This window comes from Capra hircus, assembly GCF_001704415.2.
Source record: "Capra hircus breed San Clemente chromosome X unlocalized genomic scaffold, ASM170441v1, whole genome shotgun sequence".
NCBI lineage: Eukaryota > Metazoa > Chordata > Mammalia > Artiodactyla > Bovidae > Capra > Capra hircus.
The window spans coordinates 59419156-59436366 of NW_017189516.1; the positions used below are offsets into that span (position 1 = coordinate 59419156).

The 17211-nt window shown below is 40.3% G+C and overlaps 1 protein-coding gene and 1 non-coding gene across 2 annotated transcripts in view; both read left to right on the top strand.

Moving 5' to 3' along the window:
* Positions 1 to 17211, top strand: part of MID1 (midline 1) — a 415869-nt gene that overhangs the window by 152733 nt on the left and 245925 nt on the right. The window lies entirely within an intron of this gene.
* TRNAG-CCC lies at positions 10133 to 10204 on the top strand. Its single transcript has one exon. It is a non-coding gene; the product is annotated as a tRNA-Gly (tRNA).

Here is a 17211-nt window from a genome sequence, read left to right on the forward strand (position 1 = left end):
AGGCTTCGTCAGCATTTTCAAGGGATCGGCTGGCTTATGCAGCCTTATTTGGCGATCATTATTTCTTACTCCCTCATTCCATTCTGTTATTTTTAGAATTGATAAATATATCTATATATCCTTTTAGTACATCTTGGTACACTTGAGGCTGAGTAGTTTAGAAGTAGATTACTTCAACTAGAGGCAATTTTCCCCTCAAGCAAACTACTACAGTCCTTCAAGTTGGTATAGGCTTGAAGAAGATATAAATGACAGACCACTGTCACTTTCTGTGACAGACAAGTCCAGAAACCTGTTCCCCCCCCCGACCCCCACCCCCACCCCCGCCCAAAGCTGAGAAACAAATTCCTCCAAACCCTGCTGCCCCTCCCCCACCATTCAGGAGGGAATAGACATCTTTGTTCTGGTTTTTTTGCCTGAGAAAGTTTGGGTGCTGCCTCATGGCAGTTTTTCCCCTTCTCATTAAAACAAAACTACAAATTTACAAACTAGGCAAAATTCTGCAAAACTGATGTTTAGTTTCTAAACTTCACATATACCAAATCCTAGCATCCTTCCAGCTGAATCTGTACAACATGAAAATGATACTCAAGTAAAATGATTCAACAGCAGCTAACTACCCAGTCCTGCAACTTTAACCTCAATTGAGATTGGGCCCCTAGAGTTTTATCCCCTTAATTTTGTAGTCATAAGATGACCTGGTTATTAGAATATTCCAAAATTGAAAATGTGTGACATTTATTCCATTAACAGCAATCAGGTTTTTTTAAGTCTATAATTATTTAAATAAAGTTTCTTCACATGCATATTAATATGAATGCCTGAAAAATACAGGCTCTTTCTTTAAAAGGAGCTAATTATTTGATTGAAATATACTTTGCAAAACAAAACAAAACAAAACAAAACCATGAAAGTCAATTCCCTTTCAATTTCAGTTTTCATTCCTTTTCAACTGAAAATGCTAATTCAACCAAATAGTTTTGTCTTTGCCTAGGAATTATTTACGGAATGAAGGCAGTTAATTTGGGGGTCCTGGGTGTGAGATAACAGTTAATCAATTTATCTGTGGGCTGTGAGGATGCCTGGGAGGGTTTTAGATTTGATCAATGTTATTTACTATTCTCTGCTGCATGCTCATTGCAGTTTCAAAGACTATTTAGCTTCATGATATTTGAGCCCGAGAGCATCAAGTATATTAGAATTGATTTTCTTTCCAGTTTGATCTTTTAAAACACTTTTGCTGGTCATTTTTCACTACCACCTTATGCATTTTTCATTCATCTGGCCTATATTTATTGAGTGTCTTGTGTCACTAGTGTGACCCACATTTGCTGTGAGAGATAAAAACTGTGTTTTGCTGGGGCTCCCTGCAGAGGTGACCATGGCTAACGGGGAAGAGACCAACTTTCACTGTTCTAACAATTGTTTGCTTGTTCACATGGTTCAGTTGCAAATGTGGTTTCAGCAACCATAGAAAATTCTCCTGAATTATTGATACCTTAAAATATATGACTGGCTACTTAGAATCTGGGAGTTGAATTAACCAATGGTTCTTTCACACTGAGCAAGAACCACTGTGTGTCCTTCTCATCGCTGGGTATTTGAAGAATTCAGAAGTCAAATTTCTCGTGAATTAATCTGGCCACGGTGTAGGTTGGGAAAATATGGACCAGAATATTTTTACCAGCTTACTCTTTACAGTTTATAAATGGCTGTTCATTTTCATTTTTCATCTTGACTTACTCGCTTTTTTCCCTCTTACATGGCTTTTGTTAAATGTTTTTGTTCAATGATGTCTCACAATAATGTACATAGTTTACAATAAATCAATAGGAAAAGGGCATCATGGGAAAGAAAGGAACCTTTCTTGAATCTATCCTGTAGCAGACACTGCCCTGGAGACTTCACAAGCATGGTATCATTTAGTCTTCTCAACAGTGCTGCAAAATAGGTATTAGTATACCCATTTTAAATATGAAAATGCTGAGACCTAAGAATTTAAGAGTGAAATCATCTTGTGTGACTACTAACATAGCAAACCCAGATCTGTTTCCTGCTCCACAAGGCACTTTTTAGCCACATCTATGTCGCTTTCTTTTTCTGTGTTATAAAAATATATTTATTTATTTATTTGGCTGTGCTGGGTCTTGGTTGAAGCATGCAGGATCTTTAGTTGTGACATGTGAGCTCTTAGTTGTGGCATACAGAATCTAGTTTCCTGACCAGGGATCGAACTCGGGCCCCCAGCATTGGGAGCAAGGAGTCGTAGCCACTACCAGGGAAGTCCCCATATTGCATTCTTAACACCCATGTCTTTCTCCCCAAATCCTGGATCAACTGATCATTCCCTATAGCTTATCTTAATGCTTCCAGAGAATCTCCCTTGACAGTTACACCCTGTTTCCTGACCTCCTTTATGAGCTGACAACCGACCTATGTAAGTACAGATTCAACACATGCTATATGTACTTATCTGTAAAAACTGCTTTTGAAACATCAAAGTAGAAACAACATATGAAACTGTAGAAGGCAGCATATTAGATTTGCTTAGATAGGGGAAATGAGAAGTCAATTTGGTTTGGGTTTTGGCCATGCCTACCTTGGTTTTCACCATTTATCTAATAGGGGTCCCAGTTTGTAAGCAAGCTGGTAAGTGTGTCTTCTCTGTTTGTGAACATGTAGGTTTTGATCCCCACTGGGCCTCACTTTCAGCCTCCTGAAGAGAAGCTAAGGAAAGGACAGAGTTATAAAAACCTAGGGAATGCATTCCTTGCCCCCTTTGGAAGCAATAAGTTGAAAGACAGGAAACAGTGGTGTGTTATGAATAAACGAAACTTCTACATATAATGGTGCATTAAAAAAAAAAAGTCGCTCAGTCTTGTCCGACTCTTTGTGACCCCATGGACTGTAGCCTACCGGGCTCCTCCCTCCATGGGATTCTCCAGGCAAGAATACTGGAGTGGGTTGCCCTTTCCTTCTCCAGGGGATCTTCCCGACCCAGGGATCGAACTCAGGTCTCCAGCATTCCAAGCAGATGCTTTAACCTCTGAGCCACCAGGGGAGCATGAGCCACCATGGTGCATTAGTCTGGTGCATTCATAGTATAGTCATTGATTGACCTCAATACATTTATTTAGTCAGCACTATCTGTCCCACTGCTTTGTGTATTGGTTTTCTATCACTGCTGGAACAAATGATCACAAATCTAGGGTCTTAAAACAACACAAATTAATATTCTTACAGTCCTGGAGATCTGAAGCCTGCCGTGATCTAAAGCCAAGGCTCCAACAGGGCTTCATTCCTTCTTAAATGATTCTTCTAAGGGACAAGCTGAGTCTTGCTTTTCCTCACTTCTTGAGGTCACTGGCATTCCTTGGCTTGTGGCCTACACCCCTCTGACCTGTATGTTTATCATCACATCTCCTTCTCTGACTTCGACTCCCTTGCCTCCTGGTTTCCCTTTAAAAAAGACCTTTGTGATTACATTGGACCCACCTGGCTCATCCGAGGATATTTCCCATCCCAACAGCTTCAATCACATATGCAGAGCCTTTTGGCCATGTAACATAATAGAGTCCTGGGTTTGGGGAATCAGAAGACAGACAGCACTAGAGAGTCACTCTTCTGATTTCCCCATCCTTTTGAATATTTCTTTATAGCTACATGACATTTACTTGTGTTCTTTCTTTAACATTTATTTTATTTATTTATTTGGCTGTGCCGAGTCTTAGTGGCAGCATGTGGGATCTTTAGTTGGGGCATGTGAACTCTTAGTTGCAGCATGTGGGATCTAGTTCCCTGCCCAAGGATTAAATCCAGGCCCCCTGCTTTGGGAGGATGGAGTGTCAGCCAATGAACTGCCAGGGAAGTCCCTATTCTGTGATCTTGTAGGTCAGGGGGAGCCACAGACGACTTTCATGTGGAGAGGTGAGATAATCCGGTGTCCCTGTTAGGAAGCTTATGGAGAGAGTCCTGTGGAAATGGAGCCACAACTAAGATGCCACCTAGAATGCAGGAAGAGAGAAGTTGAGAGCATGAATTGTGGTAGAGTCTGTAGCAGAGGGGAGGGGGAAGAATTTGAGAGAGAAAAAGAGTGTTGACAGGATAGCTGAGAGGAAAGAGTCTGTAACTTGGATGACTTGGGTGGGTGATGGGAAGCCACAGAGGATGGGTGTTGCTGAGCAGATGTATGTACACTGGGCTGGGCACTGGGAGTACAGTGATGGCTGGAAATACCTCTTTGCTCATGTAGCTCAAAGCCCCGTTAGGAAGATAGCAGTGGTAGTCGTAACAAGAACTCATGTTTCCTGAATGCTTTATCTCATCCCAAGCATCTTACATTTACTCTCCATAGCAACCCTCTTTGGTATCATTATCATCCCGTTTTTCAGATGAAGAAACTGACTCCTAGAGAGATTATATGATCTGCCCAAGTGTGAGCAATTCGCAAGAGGAAAGAAGGAACTTAAGCAGTCTGGCTTCAGGGCCCATGGTTTTAATTATAACACTCCATGGCCTCACTTAACAACTAATGATGATTTTCTAGGCTGTTTAGTATGAGAAGTCTCTGCAGATTTCCATGGCAGGGCCATAGTAATAGCAGTGACTGCTATGGAGGAGAACTCTCAATTTTGGGGGGCAGTTTCCTGCAGATGGCTGGCCATCAGGAGGATATGATATGTGATCAAATAAAACATTGGTCTGGAGCACTAAACTGGGCATAAGGGCAAAATTAGAGAAAGATCTTGTTTCCTTGCTCTCTATGAATTGACATCCATGTGGAGAAAACCATATTGCACTCATAAAAAAACCAATACATATCACAGACAAAGTGTTTCCAAAGTCCTCTAGATATATCTGACATGAGGATATAATCTTTTTCTAAAAGGAAATGGGAAAGAACAAGGCGGTGAGAAGGTCAATATGGTCGAATGTAGGGGTGTTCTAAGCAGAAGTGAGTTGATGGCTCTATGTGCTGTGCGCTTTCTGTCCATCCTTCCATTTAATTCTTACTACAGTCTGCCTGCCAGTGCAGGGAACATAAGATACATGGGTTCGATCCCTGGGTCTATCCCCTGGAGGAAGGAATGGCACCCCACTCCAGTAGTCTTGCCTGGGAAATCCCGTGGACAGAGGAGCCTGGCGGGCTACAGTCCATAGGGTCCCACAGAATCAGACACGACTGAAACAACTTAGCACGCATGCACAGTGTTATAAAATCATCTGTCTTGTGCATGGGGAAACTGAGGCAGAGGGCAGTTAAATTAAGGAACTTGCCTGAGGTCACGAAGTGATGATCAGTGGAGTAACATTTGAACCACACAGTCATTTCTCTCCCTGCTAGTGTGTATTTAAAGCCTACGGGTTCAGTATTCTTGTTGTTTAGTTGCTAAGTCATGTCCGAGTCTTTGCAACCCCATGGACTGCAGCATGCCAGGCTTCCCTGTCTTTCACTATCTTCCAGAGTTTGCTCAAATTCATGTCCACCGAGTCAGTGATGCCATCCAACCATCTCATCCTTTGTTGCCCCCTTCTCCTCTTGCCCTTGATCTTTCCCAGCATCAGGGTCTTTTCCAATGAGTCAGTTCTTTGCATCAAGTGGCCGAAGTACTGGAGCTTCAGCTTCAGCATCACTCCTTCCAATGAATATTAGGCACATTTGGGGATCGATATTCTTATTTTTCAAAATAATCTGTAGCTTGCTTTAATGAAAGAGGATTTTGAAGCCCATTTGTTGAAAGGGTAATGGACTGCAATTGTATAATTGGCTTCAAAGTGAGAATTCTAAAGAACAGGAGATTTACCCAATAGTTTGCTAGCCAGTCACTGAGAGATTTACATTCAATGTGACATCTGTTCAGGCTTATACTCTGCTTTCATACGTGTTGGCAAAACACTCTCTGTGAACCTTCCAAATGTTCTAACCCCACATTGACTTCTCCCAGCACTCCTGACAAGAAGGGGACCGAGTTAGAATGATCATCCCAGAGTACCTGACCCTGCATTCAATGCTTAGAGTAGGTCACGATTAGTTTTAATAGTAAATAATACATAATTGCTGACAGGTGCCTTTGGGCTTTGGGCTATAACACCGAAAATAATGTTTCAGTGAAATATTGCCTACAGGAAGATGTCATCATGCAAAGTTAATAGCACTGCTTAATGGTGAGAACTCAGTATCATATCAAAAGGGAAAGTTGGTTCAGATTTTTTTCATCCACCTTTAGGGAATCAAACATCTCCTGGTGTGTCTTATATTTTTGAGACTAATGAAAAAAGAAGCTAAAAATCCACAGTTGCAACCTAAATAAATATGGTTATCAGTATGCCAATAAGATCTGCAAAGCCTGAATTCTCATTGAAAAATTATTGTGTTCAATGAATTTCCATTAAGAGTTCAGAGATCCTCAGGTTATACTAATTCTGAGATCCTCAGGTCACAGAGATTCCCTGGTGGCTCAGGTGGTAAAGAGTCTGCCTGCAATGTGGGAGACCTGGGTTAGATCCTTGGCTTGGGAAGATTCCCTGGAGAAGGAGTAGGACACGACTGAGCGACTTCACTGTTCCCTGTCATTCTGCACCTCAAAGATAAGTTAACGCTTTATTTTCACGAATTCAAGTTAAAGGTGATCCACAAATGTAATTTCCGTATACTCATGTAACTTCAAATATATAGAGGCTTAAAAAGGAACAAAATTGTGCCATTTGCAGAGACATAGATGGACCTAGAGACTGTAATACGGAATGAAGTAAGAGAAAAACAAATATCATATAATATTTTTATTTGTGGACTCTAGAAAAATGGTACAGATGAACCTATTTGTGAAGCAGAAATAGAGACAGATGTAGAGAACAAACGTATGGACACCAAGAGAGAAGGGAGAATATGTATATGAATACATATATATACATGTATTCAATATAAAATAGGTAACTAAAGAGAACCTACTATATAGCACAGGGAACATTACTTAATGATCTTTGGTGACCTAAATGGGAACAAAATCCAAAAAGAGAGGGACTACATGTGTACATATAGCTGATTCACTTGGCTGTATAGCAGAAACTAGTACACATTGTAAAGCAGCTATATTTCAATAAAAATTTAAATATATATATATATATATATGTAGAGGCTTGAAGCTACTGTAAACATGAGCTTCTTTATTGAATTTTATTTGATAATACCCATCCTCTTGCCACAGAACAGCAAGAACGAACATTCTAAAACTTCTTATAAGTGAAAGGAAATCATTGTCTTTGTTAATTATGTGAACTTTTCCTCATTAGTCATGCACTGTATGGACCCAAGAAAAGTGTGGGAAATAGACACATAATTGGGACATAATGGGCATTTAAGCCTTATATTTTCATAACAAAACTGTCCTAAATTAAAATAAAAATGTTATGCAAATGAGGTTTGTTTAGCTAAATGTAGGCAGAAGGGCTGTAAAGATATCAGAATGTATTAGAAGAACATGAATAATTTATTTTATGAGGTAAAGCCTAATAAAGATTTAATGATCACCCATATGCCTTTAAAATTATGGGAGAAAGAGCAATACAGTGGGCACACAGAGCTCTTACAACTCTGTGTAAAATTCAGTTTATAACTGTTCCTCTGTGAGTTACTTTTTGGAAAGGATGGGCCACAGACTGATGTAATAAATAGTTGCAAAGAAGTTTCTATCCCCAGATACCCATCCAGTGAATTCTAGACCTAAGCTGTTTTTCTATAAAGCCATGAAATACACTCTCTTGCCTCAGAATTGGACTCACCATTTTCTGATTTATAAATTTAATGATTTCAATATTGTAGAATAATTTCTGGAAAGAAAAACGATGTTAGGGGTTTCATTTCATTTCATTGTTGGCCTGTTGCTTTTAATTCCATCTGAATGCATGCTGCAGGGTAGTTGAGTGAAATCCATAGCATCTTGGTTATTCTTCATGGATGAGTTCCAGTTCTTTTGGTGATAGAACTAAAAGCTCACAAGATGCTGTGTATCAGCAATGAAACAATTAGTCTTTGAGAAGCTTTGGGGAAATGACTCAAGCGGCGAATTAATCATTGTGATGGTTTCCCTTCACAAATGCTAGGTCTCTGTAAGGAGTTCCCCACCCATGCTCATTCGTGGTGCTCTTATTAAAGGTGTAAAATTTCATAAACTTTGGGGAAAACATTATGAGTTCTCTGTCTGTGCAATACAACTGGTATTTTTTTTCCAGACGTGTATTTCCATAATTAAACATCCTAAAATACAAATCCCATTATTATTTGTTATGTCTAGTCAGTAATTAGACCTCAGCTGGTAGGGCAATTTCAGAACAGAGTTTGCCAATTTACATACTAATCCAGCAGAGTCTGGTGGGACATGACTAGCATAGATTCAGTCAACATCTTAATTAGCCCTAATCCCAGCATGCACTCCGAGGTGCCTTACCCCACCCCCACCCTTGTAAGTCTTGTTTGGCTCACTTGTTTCCTTCAACAAATTCCCACCCTTCAAAGATTTTTTTTTCCAGTCCTCGTTTTCACAGATGAAATGGTTGTATCTCAAAGGGGTATACCAGGCAAAGTATTTTGCTTCAAGGCTGAGAAATGTGAGAAATTTGGTCAGACAAGCGATGAATACCCAATTGTATTCTAGAATGTGAGAATAGCGACCCTCATCATCCCACCCTCAACTCCAGGTAGTAAGCCATCCCACACACAGGAGGGTCTTACCTCTTTTCTAAGACGCCCGAGGATATTCGTTATTCCCATCCATAATCAGGAGCCCATTTCATTATTTGCCATTTCTCATGTCATGGAATTCCTTATACTTAACTGAGATTCTCCCACGCTGCCTGTTTAAGCCTCTTGTCCGTCCATCCATAGTGGAGATGGAGGGCAGGTGGCCACCGCCTGTGAAAAGTTCCTCCTGTAGCTGAGGACCAGAAGTCAGTTATCTCCTTAACCTTCTCTTCTCCAGAATTTTTCCAGCTCCCTGACTCTTTGCTCTCAGGTCCTTTTTCTTCACCCTTTTGATCTTCTTTGTGGCTTTCCTCTGAACTCTTTCCAAGTTCGCCACACCCCTCTTTAATGGTGACACTCGGAACTAGACAGAGCACCTTTGAAATAGTTTGGCCACATTTTCTCAGGATGAATAACTAACACTTCAGTGTATCTCCATATTCACCTTACTTTGATGATCAGTGCTTGCCATTAGTTAGCTGTCTAGCTTTGTTGATTCCTCTCCTGTTAAACATTTTGTTGTTGTTGTTTTCTTTCTTTGTGTGTTATTCTATAACCTAGAGGGGATTTCTTCTCTGTGCTTTGTAATGTTATATTGCAGTTTATCAAAAGCACTTTGAGTTTGAATTTCAGTTTGCAAAGCTATAAATCACTGGTAACTCCTGTGGTGGTTTGAAGTCATTGGCAAACTCAAGTTGGGCATTGTGTGTGCATGCTTAGTCATGTCCAACTCTTTGCGATCCCATGGACTGTGGCCCACCAGGTTCCTTTGTCCATGGGATTCTCCAGGCAAGAATGTTGGAGTGGGTTGCCATTTTCTCCTCCAGGGGAATCTTCTCAACTCAGGGATCAAACTCCATTGGCAGGCAGATTCCTTATGACTGAGCTACCGGGGAAGCCAAGTTGGGCATTACCAATGAATAACTGTACTAACCAAGGGCAATGAAGACCTCAGTGGGAACCAGGATAGTCCCAGGAGAAGAGTGCTTGCTAATACCTTTGGCCCAAGGATGCCTCCTTGGTTTTTAGCTCTCTGCTCTCCTTCCCTCCTTTCTGACCTTTGTCCCAGGGTGTACTCTTTCCCTATTTCACACTCCCTTTTCTCGCTCTTTCTTTTCACTCATCCCTTCTTCCTCTTCTCTTCCATTTTCACTCAGAACTTTCCAGTTCTCCCTGCTGGCGATGGTTCCCCAGCCAGAATGTTGGTTTGCTTGCCTATCAGGTTGTGAGTGTCATGTGAGAGGTGGGGAACAGCAATGGAATGAGAGAAATAACCCACATGAGTTTCTCTTCCAGCTTTGTACTGGCTTTGCTGAAATCGAGCCACGAGGTTCAAAGTCAGGAGCAAGTCAAAAGCATCAACTGATGGATCTTATAAGAATCAAGCTAGGGACTTCCCTGGTGGTCCAGTGGCTAGGACTCTGTACTCCCAGTGCAGGGGCCCAGGTTCGATCCCTGGCCAAGGAACTATATCCCACATGCTCTGACTAAGACTCGATGAAGCCAAATAAAAATAATAAATAAATATTTTTTAAAAAAAGAGAATCAAGCTGAAGGAGGAAAAAAATGGCCTGCTTCAGCCCTATATCCCCAGCAGTGCCAGCCAGGGAACGTCTGTATCTTCTTGGGCACACACCTTTGTGGCCACACAGAAAGAGCCAGTCAGAGCATTGCCAGGTTTGTGCACAAAAGAACCAGTCTCCTTCATCTCCAGACTCTTACTTGATTTGTCAGGGGCTAAGCATGTGTTTTAAATTCCAGAATATGTCCCAGCTTGCCTTAAAAACCAAGGTCTGTATTGATCCCCGTCTGGAAACTTAAGAATCCTTGAAATTATAAAAGTTTTATTCATGCATCTTTGGAGACTTTTTTTCATAGTTGTGTGTCTCTGTGCAGGAAGCAGGTGTGAGGGCTTTTACCTGGATGTCTTTATAGCCAAAAATGTCTCTTGCTACTGAAAACTACAAAACCATAAAAACCTTTCAGATATCTCCTAATCCTTCAGGACATGAAGGAACACATGCTTCCATATGGGGAGTTTCTGTTTGACTGGTTGGTTGGTCTAGTTTGTTTTTATTTTTGTAGGGCTAATTGAAGTGTGTGTGTGTGTGTGTGTGTGTGTGTGTGTGTGTGTGTGTGTATTTGTTGTAGTCTCAAATTTTAATTGTCCTTGCCAAAATGTAATTCACACTCTAGAGGTAGAATTGATAAACACATCCTTCATTTCCTTGCTTCCCATTCTAATACCTGATCACTTTGCTGAAATCCTGGTGAGGCAAAGACAATCTGGCACCTTTCAACTGACCAGACTCAGTAGTGTGTGAAACCAGAAACGTTGGAGTTTACTAATTATAGTGAAGACAGGAGCCCTCAGAGTGGTTGGGCCAGCTCATGTTAAAGAAAGGAATTATTTGTGGTGTGAAAAATGATGCAGCCATTTTGGAGATATTCTGGCAGTTCTTCAAAAAGTTACACATAAAGTTAACATATGACACAGCAGTTCACTTCAAGGTATAGACCCAACAGGAATGAAAACATATGTCCACACAAAAACTTGAACATGAGGGTACAGAGGCTCAAGAGGGAGGTGATATATGTATAAATATGACTGATTCGTGTGGTTGTATGGCAGAATCCAACATAACATTATAAAAGAATTTTCTTCCAGTTAAAAAAAAACCCTTGTACATAAATGCTTATAACAGCATCATTCACAATAGGCAAAAGATGGAAAGAACCAAATGTCCATCAACCGGTGAAGGTATAAATACTTTATGTAGCATGTGCATGGAATGGACTATTATTCAACAATGAAAAGGAATGGAGTACTGATATGTGCTATACTATGCTAAGCTGCACAGGATCACATATTGTATGTTTCTTTGTTTGAAATGTCCAGATTAGGTAAATCTCCATGTAAATAAGAAGTAGGTTAGTGGTTGTCAGGGGCTGGGAGTGGAGGGTGGGAGGAGTAGGGAGTGATGGCTAATGGCTGCAAGATTTCTTTCAAGGGGAGTGAATCTGTTCTATAATTAAGTTGTTCTGATAGTTCTACAACTCTGTGGATATTTAAAACAAAACCTTGACAGGTGCACATTAAATGAACTATGGTAGTTGAATTATATGTCAGTGAAGCTGTTAGGAAAAGAAGAGGAATCCAGTGTTCCCAGGTGAAGCACAAAATACTTTTATTTGTTACAATTTATTGATAAAAAGAGATATCTAACTCCTGTTATTTTTTAAATTAATTAATTTATTTTAATTGGAGGCTAATTACTTTACAATATTGTAGTGGTTTTTGCCATACATTGACAAGAATCAGCCTATTAAATATTTTCTTCAAGTGGCACTGTTGAAGATGTCAAACAAGACAATCTAACCATAGCTGTGGCTTTAGAGACTGTGCCTCAGAGTGAAGTACCTTGAACAAGGATGTGGAATCTGGTATTTTTTTTAAATTTATTTTTGTTATAGTTTCTTTACAATGTTGTGTTCAATTTTAACAAAGTAATTCAGTTTTATATATATGTCCTTCTTCATATTGGGCTTCCTTGGTATTTCAGCTGGTAAAGAATCCACCCGCAATGCAGGAGACCTGGGTTCGATCTCTGGGTTGGGAAGATCCCCTGGAGAAGGGAATGGCTACCTACTCCAGTATTCTAGCCTGGAGAATTCCACGGACTGTATAGTCCATGGGGTTGCAAAGAGTTGGACACAACTGAGCAACTTTCACTTTCACTTTTTTCATATTCTTTCCCCTTATGGTTTATTATAGAATATTGAATATAGTTCCCTGTGCTATACAGCTGGACCTCGTTGTTTGTCATTCTACATATGAAAGCTTGCATCTGCTAACCCCACACTCCCACTCTATGCCTGCCCTTCCCTCCCTCTCCCTTGGCAGCTGCAAGTCTGTTCTCTACATCTGTGAGTCTGCTTCTGCTTCATAAATAGTTTTGTTTCATATTTTAGATTTCACATATAAATGATCATCATATGATATTTGTCTTTCTCTGTCTGATTTACTTTACTTTAGTAATGATAATCCCTAGGTCCATCCATGTTGGCATTCTTTCATTCTTTTTTATGGCTGAGTAGTATGGAATCTGGGTTTTAATTTCTAATCTCACTTCAGCATGCCTAGTAAGAGTAAGCCAGAGGCTGGATATCTTTGGAAGTTAGCTGCCCACTTTCTCCATGAGAATAATGGTAACAACCTCTTGTAAGTTCACAGAATTATATTAGGATAAAAGGAGGTGTGGTGCTGCCATGGTCCCTTAAAGAATGCTTCGCATGTGCGCTTAGTCGTTCAGTTGTGTCTGACTCTTTCTGACCCCACCAGGCTCCTCTGTCCATAGAATTTTCCAGGCTAGAATACTGAAGTGGGTTGCCATTTCCTTCTCTAGGGGATCTCCCTGACCGTGGGATCGAACTTGTGTCTTCTGCATTAGCAGGCAGAGTCTTTACCACTGAGCCATGAGGGAAGCCGTAAAGAATGCCATGGAAATGCAAAAGCTTATTATATAACCAGCAGCATGCATTATATATATCAAATATATTTATGCTTAACATATTAATATTTAGGTTCAATTAGGCAATTCATATGATCCTCTTGATCCTGACATTGCAAGGTTACACACCTTCCCAAATCTACACACACACACATACACACACAGTTACACACAAGCAAAATATGAACAGATATTTACATTATGTACAATCTTTGTGTGTGCTGTTTCATACTCCTTTTATTAATCTCTGAACTTCCCTCATGAAGTGGAGGAATGCAAAACTAGGATTTTAACTACCAAGTTTTTCAAAAGAGAACAAGAAATCTAAACAAAGTGAGAGATTCAGTGACACAACTAGGTTTATGAGAATTGTAAATACTATTTTAATAACTATTGGAAGGGCATCTGAAGTAGTAAAATTAAATAGATCTCTCATTTATATTGTTTATAGAATTCTTTTCTGAGTGAATTGAAAATGTGGAATAAATAGAATTTTTCTTGACAAAGTTAACTTATTGTCCAAAAACCCTTGACTCCAGACGCCTACACAAGTGCTGGAAATAATATGTCAGATGGCTCTGCAGTTGTAATTATCTAAGGTCTACTAAGACAGCACGTTTTTTTACAAGTCGGAAAAATAGATTTTTATTCGGCATCAAAAATAGATTTTTGCTCTAGTTTTTTTGTTTTGTTTTGTTTTTCGAAATAGTTTAAGACACAAGAGGTTGTAAAACTAGTGCAGTGAATTCATATGCACCCTTCATGCAGTTTCCCCCACTGATAACATTCTTCATAAGTGTGAGCAGCATTAAACCCTGGAAATAGACGTTGGACAGAATACCATCAAAAATCAATTTTCATAGTGGTAAAATTTCCCTGAGAAATTGGGCTACAAATTATCACAGCTTGTCTCAAGTGTCACAGTTGAAACTGTTTTCACTGGATCAAGCTTTTATTATTAAAGAGTGTGATTTGATTCTTCATGTAAAAAAATGTTGCCCTCAGTGTTTTTTTTAATTACATGTTTTGAAACCCTGATAATGGTGCATTTTAGCTTATATTTATATCAAAAAATACTAATAAGCTCCTTTTCAAAATATATGACTATTTTTAAACTCCATCTTGCTTTCAAACAACACTTAGATCATTAAATTAGATCTTCATTGTTTCCTTGGAGGTGGCAGGCATTATTAAAATGTATTCTGCATATTTTGTTTCTGTAATTATGTCTAATCAGTGTGAATTGATGCTGTAGTAAAATACTTAATTAAAAACACATATTCGAGAGATACGTGGGGAACAAAAGAGAAACTCTCCTACTTTGCTTCCAAGTGACAGAAATTGATAGAAAGTTGAAATATCAGACAAGATCAGCAGCCTGGAAAGTAAATGTGTTAATAGGTAGAGAATGCAAAATTTCTATAGAAAGATCCTGGCCTTAAAACAAAAGCAAGGGCTTCATGATTGTGAATTCTTTTGCCCTTGCAGAATCAATTCTCAAAGATATGGAGATCTCATAAATGTCTCCAAAGACCAGTTTGCAGCACCCAGGGAGTGGGGCTTTTTGAAAGAAATGCCTTCCCAGGCTGTGAAAATGCATGTGTCAGGGGGGAGAGACCCCTGCACAGGGGCTGCCAGGAGGCCCTTTCCTTTGTATCCTGATCATTTACATGACTTAAACACAACAATGTGCTCCATAGTCAATAAAACGGTACGCTTTGCCATAGCAACAGTTTCAGAATGTGACACAACTTCGGTCCTGAGACAGAGAAAAGTACCCTAAAGAAACACCCCTTATGAATATGTTCAGAGATTTCTTTATTCCACCAGTACTTGTTTCAGATGCCACTGGGTGTAGGTTTTCTTTACACCACCCATCTTTCCTCAGCCCTGGGAGAACGAGTTTTGCGTGTCGAAGTTGTGGACATGACTGAGGGGTCAGAGGGCGGGAGTACTTACTTCGCTATGATGGAGATGGAATTCTTGAGTATCTTCACAGAAAACTCTTGATGCTATCGAGGAAACCGCAGAAAAGTCAGGGATGTAATACACATCCCTAAGTCATTGGTTTCTTTGAAGGTCTGTAATAAATGGCCCTTTTAGCCTCTCCACATTTCTGTTCTATCACATATCAACATGTGCATATAATACTACACACTTTAGAAAATCATAAGGGAGAACTTCCCTGGGGGTCCAGTGGTCAAGAGTCCGTGCTTCCAATGCATAGGGTGGGGGTTCAATCCCTGGTCGAGGAACTAAGATCCCACATGCCGTGTGGCACAGCCCCCCAAAATTTTTTTAATTAAAAAAATAAACTTTGAAAAATCTTAAGTAAATAAACTCCATACTTAATGCTGTTGTCTAAAAGACATAGCACATGTGCTATCAAAGCTGTAATTAGGCTTCAAGTGTTTTCCCTTTCTTTCAAGCTCATTTCCTGGCACGATAAAATTTTCTTGTTAAGAAAGTCCCTTCTCTTTTTTTAAAAAAGCATTAGTACTTCCACCAAGTTTGAGTCTAATGGAATTGTTTTGATAAAAACTTCACTGAAGAAGGCAAATCAGAGATGAAGACATAATTTTAATGATCTTTTTTTTCAGTATGCAACATACATGGGTTTTACCTTTAGCAGATAGACAGCTTGGTTGTTTGTAAGTAGGAAATTCCTTACTTGGAGACATTTGTGCTTCTTCTGAAAGATACCTGTGCCATGGCATCCGGGCCTTGTGCACATCTCTGTTCCCTTTCATTGATTTCTGGGAAGTAGCCAGCCCTTGGAGAAGGCAATGGCACCCCACTCCAGTACTCTTGCCTGGAAAATCCCATGGACGGAAGAGCCTGGTAGGCTGCAGTCCATGGGTTGCGAAGAGTCAGACACGACTGAGTGACTTCACTTTCACTTTTCACTTTCACGCACTGGAGAAGGAAATGGCAACCCACTCCAGTGTTCTTGCCTGGAGAATCCCAGGGACGGGGGAGCCTGATGGGCTGTCGTCTATGGGATCGCACAGAGTCGGACACGACTGAAGCAACTTAGCAGCAGCAGCAGCAGCCAGCCCTTAACACTGGAGCTACTTAGAGTGAAAAATGATGCCCTGAATATGTGCACCTGACTCCATAGTAATCTATAAATTAGTTATGAGCTGGTAATAAAAAATCCTAAACATCTCTGCTTCTTGGGGAGCTGCAGACCCCAGGGGTCACCAGAGATTGAAAGATCAAACTGGACTCACCAGTGAAAATACAATTAATTATTTACACACATCAGCATTTGACAGTGGTATAATTTGAATCAAGAGATCCTTTGTTTGCTACATTGCATCACTGACTGGTGCTCTGAAGACTGTAAGTTTAGGTGCCCTGTTCAGGCCAAAGGGAGATGAATACACAGAGAGCAAGTGATTAAGGTGAGCTATGAGGGTCAGACTTTATGCACGTATTGATGTCAAACAGAAAGTCGTGCGGCTATTGCAGTGATACTTTCAGGAGTATCGGAAGTGCAAAGATTGTGTGTGGGTGCAGAGTGGGAGGGATGGGGGTGGAAAAGCAATCATACATCTCTTATCTCAGGCCAGTGAAGGCAAACTAATTTAACCAGAGCTGAGGAGAAGTCTCCATGGAGAGGGCCTTCCAAGGAAAATCCCACTGGAGACCCTTCAGGGACACCAGAGGGGAGTGATCCCAGTTTACGTCTCCTGGTTACTCTGCCATTCTTGAGAATGATTTCTTGAATGCAGCAGGGCTGGCCAGTTTAATAGCAGAAATTTCTGGCTCAATAACATAGGCATTTTATGCGTTTAACTGTGCATTTGAGAATAAAGCATGTCCTCAGTCAGGATGCCTCTAATATTTAGCCTCCTCTGGAAGCTGAGCAGGTTTGAGTCCTTTTGTGAACCTGGGGAAGAGGAATAATCGTCTTCATTTTGCAGGTTGTCTGATTTCCGAATCTTTTTACCGTCAAGG